A 19,006-nucleotide genomic window follows, 5' to 3' on the forward strand; every position below is an offset into this window, starting at 1 on the left:
GTTTGCAGGCCAGCCACGCCCCCCGGCGACCCAAGTGGAGGCCCTGGTATCTGGGATTTACTTACCTTCTATAATTGAAACTTTGTAGCCTTGAGCGGAGCCAAGCCTCCTTCTCGCTCCGTGGCAGCCGCCATTTTTGTTGGGATTTATTTATCTTCTATAATTGAAACTTTGTAGCCTTGAGTGGAGGGCTGGGACCACCAGGGTGTGCGGAAAGCTTGGCTTCCTCCATTGCCGGGGAAAGCCAAGCCTCCTGCTCTCTCTGTGGCCGCAGCCATCTTGGTTGGGTTAATTTGCATACTCGCTCTGGATTGGCTGGTGGGCGTGGCTTATGGGTGTAGCAGAGGTATAGTCAGTTTTCATATTACTCTTTTATTAAATAGGATTGATGATGGCCATTCTGGAAGGTGTAAGGTGGTACCTCATTGTTGTTTTAATTTGCATTTTTTGATAATTAGTGACGGTGAACATTTTTTCATATGTCTCTTGGACATCTGTATGTCCTCTTTGGTGATCTAGTTTGGAGAAGTATCTATTCAGGTTCTTTGCCCATTTTTAAAAATTGGATTGTTTGTGTTTTGTTGAGTTCTATGAATTCTTTATATATTTTGGATATTAACCCCTTATCAGATATGTTCTCCCATACAGTGGGTTCCCTTTTCATTTTGATGGTGACTTGTTTGGCTGTGCAGAAACTTTTTATTTTGTTGTAGTACCATTTGTTTATTTTTTTCCTTTGTTTCTCTTGCCCTAGGAGATGTATCAGTGAAAATTCTGCTACGTGAGATGTCTATATTTTCTTCGAGGATTTTTATGGTTTCACAACTTACATTTAAGTCTTTTATCCATTTTTAGTTTATTCTTGTGTATAGTGTAAGTTGATGGTCTAGTTTTATTATTTTTTTTCATGTACCTGTCCAATTTTACCAGCACCATTGATTGAAGAGACTGTCTTTACTCCATTGTATGCTCTTGTGAAATATTAATTGGACATAATGGTGTGCGTCGATTTCTGGGGTCTCTGTTCTGTTCCATTGGTCTGTTTGCCAATACCACGCTGTTTTGATTACAGTGGTTTTGTAGTACAGTTTGATATCTGGTTTATGATCCCTCCATGGAGAACATAAATTGGTCTTCTGGTTAATGTGGAGCTTTTTTGGTTACAGTGGTTTTGTAGTACAGTTTGATATCTGGTGTTGTGATCCCTCCTGGAGAACATAAATTGGTCTTCTGGTTAATGTGGAGCTTTTGTCTTTCTGACGTTGTGGCCCTTGGGCTTTCCTGAGTGGAGGATGAGGCAGAGGCAGAGAGCAGGGGGCAGTGGGGAGTCAGGAACCTGCAGTTCCTCCCTGGGGCTGGGCACTCGTAAATGAACATTTCACTTTGCCCTTGGAAGTTCAGAATAGTAGCCTTGAATCTCAAAAACATGTTTGCTAGCCCGAGGAGGTTAGCTGGGTGTAAGAACTGTCCTGCAGATTTCCTTGTTGGTATTGGCATGACTGAACTGGAGACGACGGGAGAGAAGGGGCTAGAGGAGTGCAGGTTCATAGTATGTGCTCAGTAAACGTGAGACTCTATGATTCTTACTAACTGGTGTATCTACCAAGTTATTTATTCTTATTGCTGTTATCTCCCTATGCAGGCTCTGGAAAGGACCCTGAAGTGCAGTTAGTCCCAGGCGTGAGTTGGAGAGGAAGTGTTTGGGAAGTAGCTTTTTTCTCTGCTGTTAGTGGAGGGGAGGTGCAGGCAAGCAAACATGAATTCTCTGTTCCCTCTGGGGCCCTTGACCTTTCTCAGAGTCATAATCTAAATGTCCAGGGTTTTTTGTTTTGTTTTGTTTTGTTTTCCTGCTTAGTAAAAATGGCACAAAGGCTCAGGAAGATAACAGGCTTTGATGTGGGTAGCAAATTCTTAGCACAATTTTGAACTTTTTCTTACAGACAATTTTAAACATACATAGAAGTAGAAAGAATGGCATAATGACCCCCATGGGCAATTTTGTTTTATTGCCCCTGATTATTTTGAAGCAAATACCAGAAATCTTGTTGAGTTTGCATCAGGGACCTGCTGCACTGCGGTTTCTGGGCCTGCAGGTGTCATGCTGCGGGGCCTCTGGAGCAGAGCCTCCCTCAATAGCCCTGGGCTGTGTTGGCCACGTGGGCCAGTTTCCCAGCCTAGAAGACCAGGTGATGCCTGCCCCCTTTGGAGAAAACTGTGTGGGAGGCCCTATGTCTAGAAGTGAACGAGGGAAGCCAGCCCATCAGACAGGGCTTTCCTGGGGAAAGGGATGCCCAAGATGGGGGCTCTCTGCGGAGTGACCAAGGCGGGGCATTGGTTACTGAAAATTCTTTGCTCCCATGGGCCGTGGTCCCGCCCAGCGCTCACACCTGCTGCTGGTGCGGCTACTGGCCCCAGTCGCTCCTCAGGCCTTCTCTACCTCCTCCTGCTGCTGAGGGGCGATTGAGGCCAGCAGCCGCCGCTTGCACCCGCTGCTGGCGCCAGCCCCAATCGCTCCACGCTGCTAGTGGGTGCAAGCGGAGCCGACGCCATCAGCATGTGGGAGCGGGGGAGCGGGAGCGGGGCTGCCGGCAGACAGGGGACCGGGGGCCACGGCAGGAGGGGCCGGGCCTCGTGGCTCACATCTCCTTTCAAGGTGCACGAATTCGTGCACTGGGCCCCTGGTATTATTACTAATATCCCTAGTGTCTAACACAGGGATTCTCACATAGAAGGCCCTCAAAATCAACCAAGTTTAGGTAATAAACCAACAGTGGGCCCGAGTCCTTCTCTGTACCATTGACCACCCCTGGTCAGTTCACCCCTTGCTCTCAGATGGTCTGGCGCCTATTTCTGACTAAGGATGTTGCTGGAGGCCTCTTCCCACTGTTGCATGCTCACTGCCTGACAGCCCCCACTGGCTCCTCCTGATGCCCCTGCGACGTGAGGAAGCACTAACAATCCTGTGTTGTGATATTGACAGCATGACCCCATTCGCTTCCTGGTGACACACCCTAGGCTGAGGATTTGTGTGTGTGTGTTATTTGGCTGGGGGTAAACAGTACCCTCATTATATGATTGGAAACTGAGGCATAGAGAGGCCAAGTCACTTGCCCCAGGTCACACAGCTCCTCCCTGCCAGCTACCAGACAGTCACCAGAGAAGGGCTCTATGTTAGTGTTGCAGTTGCAGGAGATTAAGGGGGAGAAGTTTTCCCTACCTTGACCTTTCATTCTTCCCCCTAGACCCTGTTTGCACATTTGCCTTGGGTACCATGGGCAGATGTTGGTCCTGATGCCTTGGGTACCATGGGGGTCCAATCAGATGTTGACATGCAATGGAACCTGTGGCTACAGGCCCAGGTCCTAAAAGGGCTGGAGGAGTTCAGTGGGCAGACAAAGCAGGTGGGCTTTCCCCACAGAGGGAGGAGTATGACGAAGGTGGGGGGTGTGAAGTAGCTTGTTTCATCTGCTGGTAGACCAGTGCCTCAGTCAGCCTCTGCCCTCCTTACCCTCTGTGTGCCTCTCTGTGCCTCAGTTTCTCAATCTACAAAATGGGAAAGTGATACAGCACCTATCTCGAAGGGTTGATTTATGTGACAGAATGAGCCCTCCTGTAAACTGTAGACTCAGTGATTGTGACATGTCCATAAGTTCATCAACTGTCAGGAGGTTGGGGTGGGGGAGGCTGTGCACATGGGACAGGGCTATGTGGAAACGCTGTACTTTCTGTTCATTTTTTTTTTTTTTTTTTAATATATTTTATTGATTTTTTACAGAGAGGAAGAGAGAGAGATAGAGAGTTAGAAACATCGATGGTAGAGAAACATCGATCAGCTGCCTCCTGCACACCCCCCACTGGGGATGTGCCCGCAACCAAGGTACATGCCCTTGACCGGAATCGAACCTGGGACCCTTGAGTCCGCAGGCCGACGCTCTATCCACTGAGCCAAACCGGTTTCGGCTTTTCTGTTCATTTTTGCAGAGAACCTAAAATGACTTTAAAAAACAAAAATGTATTTTTAAACAGTTGTCATAGGATGACATGAGTTAATCCCCTGTGAAGTGCTCAGAGCAGTGCCTGACACAGCACTGGTGTCTGTGTTCTTCTCTCCACCATCCTCAGGTCATTCATCCATTCATTCTAAACATGCTTTCTGACCCCTGTCCTGGCGCTGAGGACACAGACATGTAGAACACTCCTCCTGGTACCAGCTTACCCGTTGGGCCCAGGAGTCTTGTGGGTGCTGTGGGCACAAGTATCCTAGGAGGGAAACAGCATCAGGGAACTGGCCCCACAGCACATCGCTGCAGACAGCACCACTCAGACGGAACTCCAGAGTGAGATGGGGTCAGGAAGACATTCAGCCACCTGGGAGGGGGGCAGGGTGGGTGTTGGTGCCACACTGAGGGGTCTGGACCATGACAAAAACTTTAAGCCAGCAAGGACTTGGAGGATTTGCATTTTAGGTGCTTTCTGGCAGCCAAGGGTGGGCAAGTGCAGGAGGGACCTCTCAGGGCAGCTTGGTGGTGGCAGTCCTGGATGAGACTGAAGAGCTGGGGTCAAGATTGTCCTGGGCTCTGAGAGGGCCACATGCCTGGCTCTGGCCAACAGGGTAGGTCTGAGGCAGAGGCCTGTAAGAGGGGCATTTTTCTCCTCCGCTGCCCATACTCTTTCCTGGAGCCCGCCTGCTGGCCTGTGCCTCATTTTTAGCACCCCCAGGGTGTCCCTGGGGCCCGGCCCAGCCCTGTCTGCTGGAGCCTTCCACAGAGAACTGCTTTATTTAAGTCCGTGTTGTGCATATGGAAATAACTAGAGGCCTCTGTATTTAATCTGGCTCAGCTGAGAAGATTTTTGGCTCTGTGCACACATGTTGAAAATCTTTCTGAGTGAGCCCAGGGGTTGGCAGCTCTGGTCATTTTTATGCAGTCAGAACCAACAGGCACTGCCGTGGCTCAGCTGGGATGAGGGTCTGGCAGAGGGCAGGCTACAGAAAACGGCCGATAAAACACAGAAAGGGCAGAGGTGATGCCAGTCGCAGAGGAGGCCATGGCGAGGGAGGCAGTTTGGTAAACATTGTTGCACAAGACCAGGAAGCTGTAGGTAGAATGAAAGGAAAGGGGCTTTTGGCAGAATTTCCCTACCCTGTGGGTGCATCTGCAGCCATAGGGGCACCATTCTGAACATAAATGGGCAAAGGGTCTGTCGAAGGTGGGCAGAGCTCAGGTTCAAACCCCTGGACATCACCTGAAAGCCTAGTTTTGGAATATCTTGACCCTGTGAAACTGAGGAGTGAGGACTGCTGGTGCATTGAAGCTTGGTGGCTCAGCCAGCCATATGACTGAGGATCGTGGTGGCCTCACTTTGATAGTCTTGTGAAAATCAGATACTCAGAGGATGCAGCAAAGCAGAAGTCCTTGTCATTCCCACCAGCTGTGCAGAGCTGTGGGAATTACTGAGCCCTGTCCCTTGGGACTTGGTGTTCCAAATCAGGTTCCTTGGAAATAAACTGATCCCAGAGCTACAGATCTGACTTCTTCTCTTTGAGTTGGGTCTTAAATTTTTTTTTTCTTTTTTGCAAGTATCATAAGCAAATGCAGAATGCCCTCACTAGGCACAAAGGTGACCGAGGGAGAGGAGCAGGCCAGGTGTGGCCGGGACTGTGGTGATGGGAAAACGTGTGGGTCTGATGGGTATGGCTGCTGCCACTGCCTCTGACTGTTAGCAAGCAGGAGTGTGGACTCAGTGTGGCCAGAACCCTACTGCCTCCCCGCCCCCAGGAGAAGACAGAAGCCCAGATTTCCATGTAAAAATCTCTAGATGGTAAAATGTTGGTGATTCATCTGAGGGTTTTTTGTTGTGTTTTTGTTTTGTTTTGTTTTGTTTTTCCAAATGCTGTTTGAGCAAGGGCCAGCCAATCTGGAGCTCTGTATTGAGACCTGTTGAGCTCCTTGCACAGAGGCTCTATCTCCTGGAGAGCTCTGGGCTGTCTCAAGTGCCCATAAATAAAGAGTGCCAGGGTGGGCACGGGGCCTGACTCTCCAGTGGCTCCAGGCCTTTCAGCCAGCTGTCCCAGGGTTGAGGCCCAGGGTCCTGGAGGGATGGGCCTGACCTCTGCCTCAGTCCTGGCTCAAATGGCTCAGGGGGAATACAGGGATTTTTCACAGCTTCCCAGGAAAGGCTGCAGGACTTGTATTAGAGGCTTGATTTTTCTCTTGGGTTAGGCCTGTCCCCTGACTTCAGTCCCCAGGATGATCCTTAGGCAGGTTGGAGGCCTCCAATAGAGACACCGCAATGAGCAGCACTTCCTCAAGCAGAGGCCCTGGTTGGGCTGGATTGTAGGGTGTTTGCATGCCCCCCCCCCCCCATCCCTCCCTAGGGCCTCATTGCAGCTGGCTTTGAGCCCAAGTAAAAGTGCATGTTTGCCAGCCTGTGGGGTGCATCTCTGTTCCTGGTTCCTCTCTGAGGCTTCATCAGTGCTGGCCCAGCCCAGCTGGCTTCCCTGTGTTTTGGGAGGTGGGCATGGAGCAGGGTAGGCCAGGAAGCTGACCCAGGGCATCCCTGAGTGTGGGGCTGCATGTGTCCTCTGTTCCTCTGTGACTGGAGGCCTGAGCAATAGTGTTCTGGGTGCAGAATGTGTGTCTGTACCTTGGAGAATCTTGCCAGCTTCTACAACTGTTTAGAATTCCCAAGACCCAGCTGTAGGCCGAAGAAGTGAGTATGGACACAGGTCCCATCTCACCTGTGCTCCAAGGATCACTTGGTGACCTGGTTAAGTCTCTCTCCCATCTAGTGCTCTTTCTTCTAAATAGGAGAGGGTGAGCCCTTGCCATTGGCTTGTGGGGAGTAAATGAGATGGCCCAGTGAAATGCCAGGGGAAGCTGACATGAGGGTGGCACTACCCATAGGCCTTAGAGGAAGAAGAGAGGGCCCTGAGAAGCTGAAGCATGAGGTGCCGTCGGGGAGGATGCACTCGGCACAGCTCTGCAGCTTCAGAGCCTGATTATTCTTTGGGCAGCATTGTTTCCCTCTCTGTGTTTGTTGAATGAATGAACAAATGAGTGATGGTGTTTCCTTAGTTACTGGTAGTATCACTCATTCATTTGTTCATTCATTCAACAAATACTAACTGAGCACCTGCTATGCCAAACCCTGAGCGAGGAACAGGATACATTGGCAGCCACCTCTCTGCCCTTCCAGAGTTGACTCTTTATTTATTTATTTATTATTTTATTGATTAAGGTATCACATATTTGTCCTCATCCCCCCCATTCCCATCCCAAACCCATCCCCACGCATGCCCCCACCCCCCTGTTGTCCCTGACCACTGGTTAGGCTCATATGCAGCACACAAGTCCTTTGGTTGATCTATCTCCCTTATCCCCACTCTCCCCTACCTTCCCTCTGAGGTCTGACAGTCTGATCAATGCTGTTCTTGTTCTTCAGTCTATGTTGTTCATCATTTCTCCTAGATGAGTGAGCTCATGTGATACTAGAAATACACTTATAAGAACCGAAAATGAGACAAGCAATAATGGTTATGCTGAGAGGCAAATGAATCAGTCTATAGTGAGTTTCTTTCTGGGCCAACAGCTCTTTTGAGTCCCAATTTCTATGTCAAACAGTTCCTTATGTGTAGATGTCAGCAATGATATTTCAGTTCTGGATGGTGGACAAATGGTGGTAATGCAGGTCCGACCCTCTCTGGTTTGGTCCTGGGCAACCTGCAGCGACGCACAGCTGCTGACTGCTAGTATGGCAAGGCGACGTCAGCGACTTCCATCTCTGGACTGCTTCTTTTCTGTCTTCATGGCTGGAGCAGTCCTGTCAATTCCTCTCTGTTGCAGGAATCCACATGGATTGATCAGAGTTGTTTTCTGAAAATATACAAACATATTCTCGACCAAAAGTTAATAAAGGAATCTTTTCTATAAATTTGACTTGTGATCCTTTTTCATTTTTTGCTGAAACGATTTTCCTTTGGCTTATTTTGACACCATGTATGTTTTACATGGGTGTCTTGCTGTTAGCATTACAAATGAAAGTTAATTTTCTAAAGTAAAAATTTTCTAGATGTAATTTACTTACAGGATATTTTTCCTTACACGATATTCTTCTACTATCACCCCTTTTTAAAATTTAAATATTAGGAGGCTTTTGGAAATTTTATAATGTAATCTTGATAGCTTTTAAATTTTAATTTTTTGTACTAAAATATGACTGCTTTAGGTTCATTACATGTTACGCAATTTTACCATGAGATGAACTACCAATAAAAATTTTAGTTAACACTTTAGGAACAGTTTTTTTTGTCCAGTACAATTGATTTTTCTAGAATATTCGCTTATTTCAATTAGCCAATTTAAATTAGCCTGAAAACTTGACTACTATTTTACTGTCAAATTTAATACTCTAACAAACATCTTATTTTACCCTGTAAATATTAGTGGAAAGGATTATTTGCCTTCTTGAGAAGGCCCTGAGCATTCCTGGTGCTAGGCTGGGTTTAGATATCAAAAACCCCAGTTCCCCACATCATGGGTACAAGACAACTCAAACAAGTCTTGTTGCAGTGAGAGGGCAGCTGCTGTCGGCCAAGTCTCTGTCTGTTACCCGGGTCCCGATTTGAGCTGGGCATGGGAAGCTAAGCAGCCATGGGGCAGGAGACTTCCCTCAGAAGGGGTGAGGGTTCAGGCCCCTGCAAAGTTGGGGTGTGAGGGTCTGTGCCCCACCTCTGTTAACCCCCAAGTTCTCTCCTGATGGCCCCTCTGCGACTATGCCTGTCTTAGGTTGTTCCTTCCCTGAGGAATCTTACCCGTCTCTGGCTAACCAGCCATCCTCCGGGGCCAAGCAGGGTGATGTGAGGTTCAGTTCTGTCTCCTTGGTAGCCTACGCCCCTGTGGCCTCCACGCCCAGCACCTGCCTTGGGATCCCCTCGCCTGCTGGAAGGGCCCCAGCACTGATCATATATCTTGTGAAACCCAGGTTTCTTCTCCAGGGAGGGCCCAGCTCACCCCACTGGGCAAGAGACAGATCCATGGTACCAGCCATCACGAGGCTTCAACCTCGGCATGAACAGAAAGCTCAGGCAACAGCTGTGGACAATTGAATGTGAGAAGAGGGTCCCTCTTGGCCAAAAGGGCAAGAGGGTCCAATATAGAATGCTCATGTGCTTTCCCAGGGGGCCCTGTACACAGTGGAAGGGATTAAATCCTTTCATGTCCTTTTTAAATTGCTGCCAGACATTCAAAGAATTAGTTTGTAAGTTTGTTTGGGATAATTGTACATTATGCTGTTGTAATTCTAAAATATCTAGAGATGTGTTACCTTTGTCTCCAAGCACCAAAAAGATGATTTTGTATTGATACCCAAGGGTGCGAGGTACTATTATAGGTAATGGGGATAACACAAATCTGGGAAAAATTATAATGACATTGTAGAATAATATCATGTAAGGATATACTTTGCTCTAGGCCATGGCAATTCAATTTCAAACTGGCTGTCAATTTCTTTTTGTATAGACAAGGTCTTTGTTACATTTTCTACATCTCTCCCAGGAGCAAGTAGTGATAGTCCCTTTCTTTGGTGTCCACACAAGCCAAAAACCTCTCTTTAATTTTACATACAAAGGAGCAATGGTTTGATTTTGTGTCATACAAAAGGGAAGCTGGGTGGAGACTCCTGTATAATTATACTCTCTTGTCCCACCCATGGTCCTCCTGGATGACCAAGGTGTTTGGTATTATTGGTGACTACATTAGGCGGGGGATCAGCCCACGTAAGGGCTCTTACCCATGAAGGGTCAGGAACATAAGTCCAAAATACTTCCCCATTTGCCCCAGGTAATCTTACTGTACAGCTGTTGACTGCTAGCATGGCAAGAAAGACGTTCTCAGGCATCCTTGGGGTTCTGGTTACCTCACAAATTATTTTTAAATTTTTTTAAATTTTTTATTTTTATTATGATGATTATTATTTTTTATATGTGTCCTTATTCCCCCATTAACCCCCCATCCTCAATTCGTGCCCCACCCCCCTGTTGTCTGTGTCCATTGATTAGGCTCATTGCATGTACACAAGTCCCTTGGTTGATCTCTTCCCCTTTTTTCCTACCAACCCCCTCCTTCCCTGAGGTTTGAGGTTCTGATCGATGTTTCTCAGTCTCTGGATCTGTTCTTGTTCATCAGTCTATACCGTTCATTATATTCCACAAATGAGTGAGATCATGTGATATTCATGTTTCTCTGCCTGGCTTATTTCACTTAGCATAATGCTCTCCATCTCCATCCATGTTGTTGCAAATGGTAGGAGCTCCTCCTTTTTTACCGCAGCGTAGTATTCCATTGTGTAGATGTACCACAGTTTTCTGATCCATTCATGTGCTGATGGGCATTTGGGCTGTTTCCAAATCTTAGCTATGGTGAATTGTGCTGCTATGAACATAGGGATACATATATCCTTTCTGGTTCATGTTTCTAGTTTCTTGGGATATATTCCTAGGAGTGGGATTACTGGGTCAAATGGGAGTTCCATTTTTAGTTTTTTGAGGAAACTCCATACTGTTTTCCACAGTGGCTGCACCAGTCTGCATTCCCACCAGCAGTGCAAAAGAGTTCCTTGACAGTAATACAGGAAGGGGTGAAGGTGATGCAGACCAGGCTGTGCGAGGGGTTGGACAGGCCAAGTGGCCAGATGCTGGCTCTATTTTGAAGGTGGAACAGCCCAATTTGTTGACAGATAGGAAGTAGGGTGTAAGGAAAAGAGAGTTGCCAAGAGTGACTCTCAGATTATTGGCCTGAGCAGCTGGAAGTCTCAAGTTGCTGTCAGCAGAGATGGTGTAGGCCACTGGGTCGGGGAGCGCAGGAGCCCACTTTTGAGCCTGTTTCAGATGCCTACTAGTCATCAAAGGGTAAGTGCCTGGGCAGTTGAACGTTGGTTTGATTCCTTTGTGATTACTGTATGTCCCCAGTAAAGTAAATTTGGGAATTGGGTAAAAGCAGAAACCCTCCGGACTCCCTCTGACCCCTACCAAGCCCTATAGGGGTACGTTCTTGATTGTCCAGAAAGCTTGTCACCTTCCACTTTTGGATATGATGCTCCTGGTTAACTAGCCAAAAGTCACTTTGGATGTTTAGGTGGATGTCACATTGAGTCTGTGCCTCACATAGACTCATGCCTTAAATATTTTCAGTTTTCCCGCGAGTGGCATCCCACTGCCCAGGTCTTGGCCGTGTCTGGAGGCTTTGAGTGGAGGGTTCAACATGTGTGCCTAAGTATGTGCTGCCTGTGGACTTACCCTCGCTGCCTCTCTGTCCACCTGCCCTAGCCCTGCAGGCTGGCCTGTGTTCCCTCCTGCTCATCACCTTTCCTGAGGATCCTTCCTTCTAGTTCACATTTATCCCAGCTCTGCCTACTTGGGGGGCTTCCAGCATCACCAGGCCCAGTCTGGGGAGGTCCTCAGCTCCTCCTCCCTAAGAGGGACTGAGCTTCAGGTGTTCCTGGGGGCCCATAAGTCCCTTCAGTTGCCACATGGGCATGTGTCTTCTCCAAGAACCACTTACCAGCTGTGGGCCAAACTGTAAGGCTCAAGGCATCCTTGGAGATGCTGGGAGATGACGGAGGTCTCCAGACCCTGCTGAAACGCCTACACAAGGCAGCCCTTCTCCAGTAGCCGAACTGCTAAAAACTTCTCTGAAGCCCCCAGGCTGCCTTCACCTTGCTTCTGGTCCCACTGCCTGCCTGCTTCCTTTGCCCCAGGATGGCCCCACAAAGACCTGGGGTGGCAACTGGTCCTGAGGCTGCTCTTCTCCAGCTGAGCTATCCCTGCTCTTGTACAGAGGACAAGACCTCCAGTTTTTTCCCACCCTTACCTCCTCCCTAGACCTTGCCCTGGTCTGTCTGAGTCCCTCCCCCAGGAACTGGAGCAGAACAAGATCATCCCCTTTCTCATACGGGGTGATAAACCAGGGTCAATATAGCCTAGGCGGCGAAGAGCGGCAGAAAGCCCCACAAGGGAGCTTGTCAGGGCTGGGAATTCGTAGGTCCTGCCAAGAGTGACTCTCAGATTATTGGCCTGAGCAGCTGGAAGGCTCGAGTTGCTGGACTCCCTTTCTGGACATCAGAAACCAGAGCAGAGCATGGGGAAAGCCACAGGCCTGGAGGCATGAGGGCCATGCGCATTTCAGGGGCTGTTGCTCTCTGGCCTGTGAAGACTGCCAGGAATCTGGAATGAGGCTCCTACTGTGGACATTTAACCACGGACGGGCTTTCAGATTGCCACTTCCTCCAGCCCAGCCCATTCTGAAGAGTGTGCTTCCCCACATGATAGGACTTTAGCTGGCCACACCCAGCCCAGGCTTATTTATCTCATGACCGTGCTACACCCAAGACCCCCAGGCTCTCAACCCCAACTCTGCCCAACGTGTCAACTGCTTGCTCTTCCTCTGAGCAGCCAGGTGGTAGATATACCCGCTTGGTGTCCAGTCCCATCCCCATTCTTCCCTACATGGGTGACCTCAGCCCAGTCACTCAGATTCATCTTCAGAAGGAACAGTGACCTGGCTGCCTCCTTGCTCCCAGGATAGTGTTTGGGTTACTGGCCATGTAATTTAAATACCCAACACAGAACCTGTACCTGGCAGGTTTGGGGAAGAGAGTTGCTACCACATAATCCCAAGCTGTGTGACCAAGTCTACACGCACACACTGCCTGGGTTCTCATTTCTCTCACTAGCTGTGTGACTTTGGGGTGGGCTGGCCCTCTCCAGGGCTGAGAGGATCAAGTGAATGACATGTGAAGCTTACAGCACTCCTAGCTATGTAGGCATTAGCTGTTACCATCATTGCTGTTAGAGAGGAACCACTGGCACCCTAACAGTGGGTCTCCGCTTCTGCCGTGCCCTCTTGCCTGTGCCCAGAGCCACCTCTAACTAACATTTTTCTTGAGAAAAGTCACTTACAACTTCACAGGTCATAATTGGAGACATCTGTGACCTAGAGACCAAGGGCCCCCCACCCTGACTCACTCCCCAGCTAGAGTCTGGGTCCCTTTCTAGGACTCTGCTGTGCTCCCTCATCACCAGTGTCTATGGCTCAGGGCTGGGATGGGTGTTCTCAGAGAGACCCTGCAGAAGTGGGGGGCAGATAACCCTGGCTCCCGCACTGGGCCTCTCTGCCCCTCCCTTTTCTAACTGCTGGGACATGTGGGTTGGGTTGGGCCCTCAGAAAATTCCCAGACAGAAATTAGAAAGCATTTTTTATGAGCAAAACAGCCTTTTAGGGACTTTACCTGTATCAACTCTGTTAAGCCTCCCAATAGTCATGTGAAGTCAGTACTCTAATTGCCCCCATTTAACAGAAAAGGAAACTGAGACACAGAAGTCTTCCTGTCTTTGGCCTCACAGCTGGTAAGTGGTGTAACCAGAATTCCAGCCTAGACATCTGGCTCAGAAGCCACAGCAAGGTGCCCACAGAGTCCCCACCGTGGCAGAAAGGAGGCAGGGCGTGGTGGGAGGGCATTTCAAAATGTGTTCTCTGTGCTGATGCTTTCCACGTCCTAGGGTAGTTGGAAACTCTGGATGCCATTCTGTAATAATCCAGACATTTCCCCACGTAAAAATAACAGACCAGCTTCCAGTGGAGGAAGGTGTGTTTGGAAAACCGTAGAGGAGGGGAGCAGCTTAGGGTAACCATCCACTGGCTCAGAGCTTGGAGTCCCTGGGCCGCGGGAGCCACGTGTGGACACAGCCATGTGTACCTCCAGCTCTTGTCTGCTCTCCAGCCCTTCCGTGCTGGTCCCACCTCCGGGTCCATTGTGCACAAGTGGGGCTTGTATTTTGGGAAGGAACAGGTCCCGGGCCCCTGTCTTTGCTGGAGACCAGGGCTTTCAGGGACTCCCAGTGGGATGGGTAGACTTCTCTTTTTCTCCAGGTAGTCCACACAGTGACGAGGAATGTGAAAGTGGGGTTGCAGTAGGCAGGGTGGCCCCACGGAGGAAGTAGGATTTAAGCTGAGTCCTGGGTGTGGTCCCCCCAGAGGCCAAGAAATACAAGTAAAGGGCAGTGGGGAGACACAGGTTGGGGTGCAGGTTCAGACAGTTGGTAGAAGCTTCCAGCCAGGATAGGAGTCCTTCTGCCACATCTCTGCCTGGGATCTGACCTGAGCATTTCTAGTGACAGAGCTCACTACCTCCTAAGCAGCCCTGGCCACGGAGAGCATTTTTTCTCAGGCAGGCACCGTTGATCATAGTTCCGTGCAAGGAAAAATCTGCTCCTCCTTTACTGGTCAGCTCATTCTAGGATTGCTGACAGGCATCTTATCTTTCCTTGCTGCTTTTCTCTTGGCCAAGCAGTCCCAGCTCAGTGGGAGGTGATTTCTAGACCCCAAGGTTTGCTCCTGGCATACTGTGATTTGGGGTCATCAAATAGAGTTGACCTCACATGCCAGCGGGGGTCAGATTTGTGGAGTGCTGTGTTGGAATATGTGTGGGCGGGAGCCTGTGACCAGTTAGCAGTGTCTGCCTCATGCAGGCAAGGGGTGAGCACATGCCCAGATTTGCGATTTCCACTTTGGGGCTCTGGATGGCTGTTCAGGGCAGCAGCGTCCACAGTCTTCTGCCGGGATCTGACCCTGAAGGTGGATCGCAGGGCTGTGTTAGCTCCTGTCTTCTAATGAGTGACTGGCTTCGCTGCATCATAGTATCAGTTCATATTAACTTATGGTCAGCTAAAAATATTCCCCAGTCTTTTTAATAAGAACATCCATTAAACCAGATCTTTCCCCATCTTAACATTGTTTCCATTATATGGATATATAATTAATTTGAATCAATTTCTTGTTGACAGACATTTAGGTTATTTCTAAATTTTTATAATTAGAAACAATACTGCAGTGAAATTCCTGATATTTACTTCTTTCTGCATTAATCTTTTCTTAGCCTGAATTTCTAGAAAAGGGATTTCTGAACTAGGAGCATCAAAAGATTTCAGGCAGCAGCCACCTAATTGTCATACAATATTCCAGTGACTAAATTGACAGGGAATGCCAGAGACTTGGAACAGGTACCCACCCTGTTCTTTGATTTGCATGTGGTCCAGCAGTTTAGTCCCAGTGTGGAGCTGAGGACTGACTCCAGAGTCTTTAGTCCTGCTTGTGGGAAAAGCCTCCCCAAGGGAGGTGACCTGGGTGCTGAGACCCTGAACTCCACCTGGGAATAACTGGCATAGAAGTGGTGTTCAAGGCATGGTTCCATGGGCCTGGAGGCTCAGGAGGGAGGAGGCAGTAGGGGGAGCAGAGGGGTGGGAGTGGGGGTGAGGGTGGAGGTGGGCCTGGCAGTTCCCTGACCCCAAAGTCTCACCTGTGAACTCAGGTTTCAAAAGCAAAGAGCTTTGTCCCTGGGCAATCTGCTGTGGGGATCTTGCTGTGGGAAGGGAGAAGATGACTGTTCTGCTGACATTTGACTTTCTCCTCACCCAGGAAAGAACTGGGATTAGAGTTGAGTACTAATCAGGACAGGGGCTTAGATCCTTGAATTTTAGAAAATATCTTTATTGGTTCAGCCAGTCAAGCATCCACATGATTTAATTTGATAATTATTTCTAGCTACTATGAAAAAGTTCTACCTACTTCTGAGAGTGCCTGTTGTTGCACATACTTGTTAACACTGGACATTTTCACTTAAAAATTTTATCTTTCTGTTAGCCAGATTAAGAAAAGACTCTTCTAACGTTTAATATTGAGTAGCTTCTGATTGGGACAAATAAGAAGTGATGTTCTCTGGCTCAAGACAAGCTCTTAAGCTTCATATCTCCACCCATGATGTGCGCACTTTTGTCCACTCGTTTTATTGGAGGACAGTGTTGGTCACCATTTCTTTTCTTATCTGGATAGTTTGAGGTTGGTTTTGATTTTCAGGACATGGAAGGGCTGCCATATTGCACAACTCAAGGAAATACCACTCACATAGATGCTGCAGGAATTGGCGATAGATTGAATGGGGCGGGGGGGGGGGGGAGGTTGGCTGTAGGGAGGGACTGAAGTGATGGCATCCAGGATTCTGGCTCAGGTCACTGTGTCACTGTGCGGTGATGGGGACAGATCACAAGGTGGGTTTACAGCACATGTATGTTGAGTGGGGATGATGTAAGAAAAATGTTTCAGGACCCAGTACACAGCAGGCATGGGACAGTGCCTTCTCTCCCTCAGCAAGCGTTTACTGACCCCATGTGTTGGCACTTGGGGAATATCAGTAAGCAAAACAAACAGACTTACCCTTGCCCTTATAGAGCTTATGGACCAATGTAGGAGACAGACAACAAACCAAAAAAATAGGATGAATACATTATACAACGTGTTCCAAGGTGATGATCGTCATGGAGAATAGAAAAGGCGAGTAAGGATTGGAAGTGCTGAGGGGAGGGAGGTGTGGCTTTAAACTAGGTGAATAGGGTGGGCCTCCTTCAGAAGGTGGCATTGAATCAGGACCTAAAAGAGGCGAGGTGAGGTCCCCGCAGAGGTGCAGGAAGAGTGCTCCAAGCAAAGGGAGTAGCCCATGTAAGGCCCTGAGGCAAGAGTATGCCTCACTCTTTTGAGAAGAGAGAAAGTCAGTGAGGCTGGAGTAGATGAACAAGGAGAAGAGGAGCCAAGATGAACTCAACTGAGGCCTGGCCTTGAAGGACAGGTCAAGGACAGTGTCTTCTGAGTGTGATGGGGAGCATAGGAGGCACTTGATCTGGTTTATGTTTTATCAACATTGCTCTGACTTCTGTGGGGAGAAGAGAGGCAGGGAGACCAGTAAGGAGGCTGTGTGATAATCTAGGAAAACTTGCTGGCGGCCTGCACCACCTCCTGAGGAATGGGGAGAGCCTGGGTATGTTTGGAAGGTAGGGCTGATAGAGGAGAGGAAGCTGGAGTTGCCATCATGAAGGGAAAGGCTGTGGGTGACTGTCAGACCCCTTCTCTTGGCCTGGAATGGAGGCTCGGCCCCTTCTCCCTAGCATGTTCGGGAACCTGCTGGCCTAGGCATTTAGGAGGGCTGGTAATGCACAGAGCAGGAATCCTGGGCTGTCGTAGCTCCAGAAAGTTCTTCACTCCCCAGCCAACTCCATTCCTATCAGACCTAAAGAGTGCCCCTCCTGCTGGACCCAGTCCTCTCTCCAGGGTGGCACACCTGCTGATGTCCTGCCTAGGAATCCGGGTTGCCATGTGGGCAGCCATGCCCTTGATCACTACAAGGCAACTGTTTCTCTTTTCTTAACCCCTGTGCCCCAAACCACAGACGGGCCCACAGACACTCCCCTCCCTGGTGTTAGGGAGAATACCTTGTTTTGCCTGCTCACACTCGTTTTAAGGCCTGGTCAGCAAGGGCTAGGGCAGTGGTCGGCAAACTCATTAGTCAACAGAGCCAAATATCAACAGTACAACGATTGAAATTTCTTTTGAGAGCCCAAAACTGACTTCTGCACATGGGCCACAAAGTTTCAATCGCACTGTACGTTTCAGTCGCACAGATATTTTGTGGAAGAGCCATACTCAAGGGGCCAAAGAACCGCATGTGGCTCGCGAGCCGCAGTTTGCCGACCACGGGGCTAGGGAAAGGATCAAATCCATCACCTACGTGAGAGATGAGCTCTGCTCCTTCTCCCAGAGCAGCAGGCAGAGTAGCGAAGGCCCAGGCCTGCCTCACTCCCTGACAGCCACCGACAGCTCAGAGAGCCTGAGATGGCGCATGGGGCATCTGCCTCTGGGGATGCACAGAAACCTCCCTCTCTCCTGTGTCTGCAAACTCAGGGTGGCCAGAATATTTTAAATCCACGTGAGCAGAGCCCTGACCAAGCATTGCCAGCATGGGGAAATCCCGGTGAGGTGTTCACAGGCTGCTCTCAGAAGGCGGGATAGTGGGAGGAGTATGCGGCTTTCGGCCACACAGCCAGGTGGGCTTTTCCAATGGAGACTGTCTGCTCATCTGTAAGTTGGCATTAACCACCTGTGGGTCTGACATGGGGACACCTTCACTCTTCCACACACTGTTTATCGTGAGGCACTGTTTGAAGTTTTATCCGAACTGTGAACATAAGAAATATCCAAGCCTGAAGAGAATTTTTGTAAAAGTTTATTTGAGCCAAACTGATGACATGCCGAAAAGCAAGATTTCAAATGCTCTGGAGAATGACAATTTTGAAGTTTCTTTTATACATTTGAAGTTAAATGAGGGAACAAAGGAAGATTAAATGGAAGTGGGAGAAAGCAAAGTGGGGATTGAATTACAGAGTAGTGAAGATTATATGCTCTCTTAAGGTGTTACCACTTATTTCAAAGGTATGTTAACCTAGATACACAGAAACCATGGATGAGGCTTGCTTATGGCAAAAATAAACCTTTTACTGAAAAAGTTATATGCCTGGGACGTGACTACCCACCATGATCTGCCCAGTTAGGAATTTATGATCAGATCACCCTGTGAGGTTACTTTCCATAGAACACCCCCCCTTTTTTTTTCCACAGTTCCCCCTTTTGGTCATAAAACAATCCAAAGGTTGTATTGATGACCAACTTTTTGGTCGGATCGTATGATCTCACAATGTGAGGAAGGTTTTCTCTTAGGAATCTCAATATCGACGTTGTTTTGTTGAAAAGGGGGGCCACTGGGGAAGAGGCAGTACTGTAACCATAGGATGTGAGTTGAGGCCAAATTTTCCAAAAGGGAAGGGTAGGTAAATGGAAGGCAGTGAGGCCTTTTGGGGCTTCATTGTGAAAAACTCTGGGTCATTTCTGTCCTATGAGCTAGCATGATTCGAGTTTTGCCTCTGTCTCACTTTTTGTATTTTGCATCTAGTATAACATTCACATAAGCCATGAAAAGAGTATTAATAGTTGTTTTATACATGTTCAGTAATCATAAGGAGTTGGACTATATAGAAAAAAATCCAAAGAATAAGTATACTATTATGATGACTATTATTAGCAGACAAAAACAATGGAAATGGATTCTGAGTTCAACGTCACTTGGTTGG

General features: G+C 48.5%; 1 protein-coding gene across 3 annotated transcripts in view; it reads left to right on the plus strand.

Annotated features, from left to right (window-relative positions):
• Window positions 1-19,006, plus strand: part of IQSEC1 (IQ motif and Sec7 domain ArfGEF 1) — a 150,445-nt gene that overhangs the window by 84,657 nt on the left and 46,782 nt on the right. The gene's annotated exons all lie outside the window — the stretch shown is intronic.

The sequence above is a fragment of the Cnephaeus nilssonii genome, assembly GCF_951640355.1.
Source record: "Cnephaeus nilssonii genome assembly, chromosome: 7".
Taxonomy (NCBI): Eukaryota; Metazoa; Chordata; class Mammalia; order Chiroptera; family Vespertilionidae; genus Cnephaeus; species Cnephaeus nilssonii.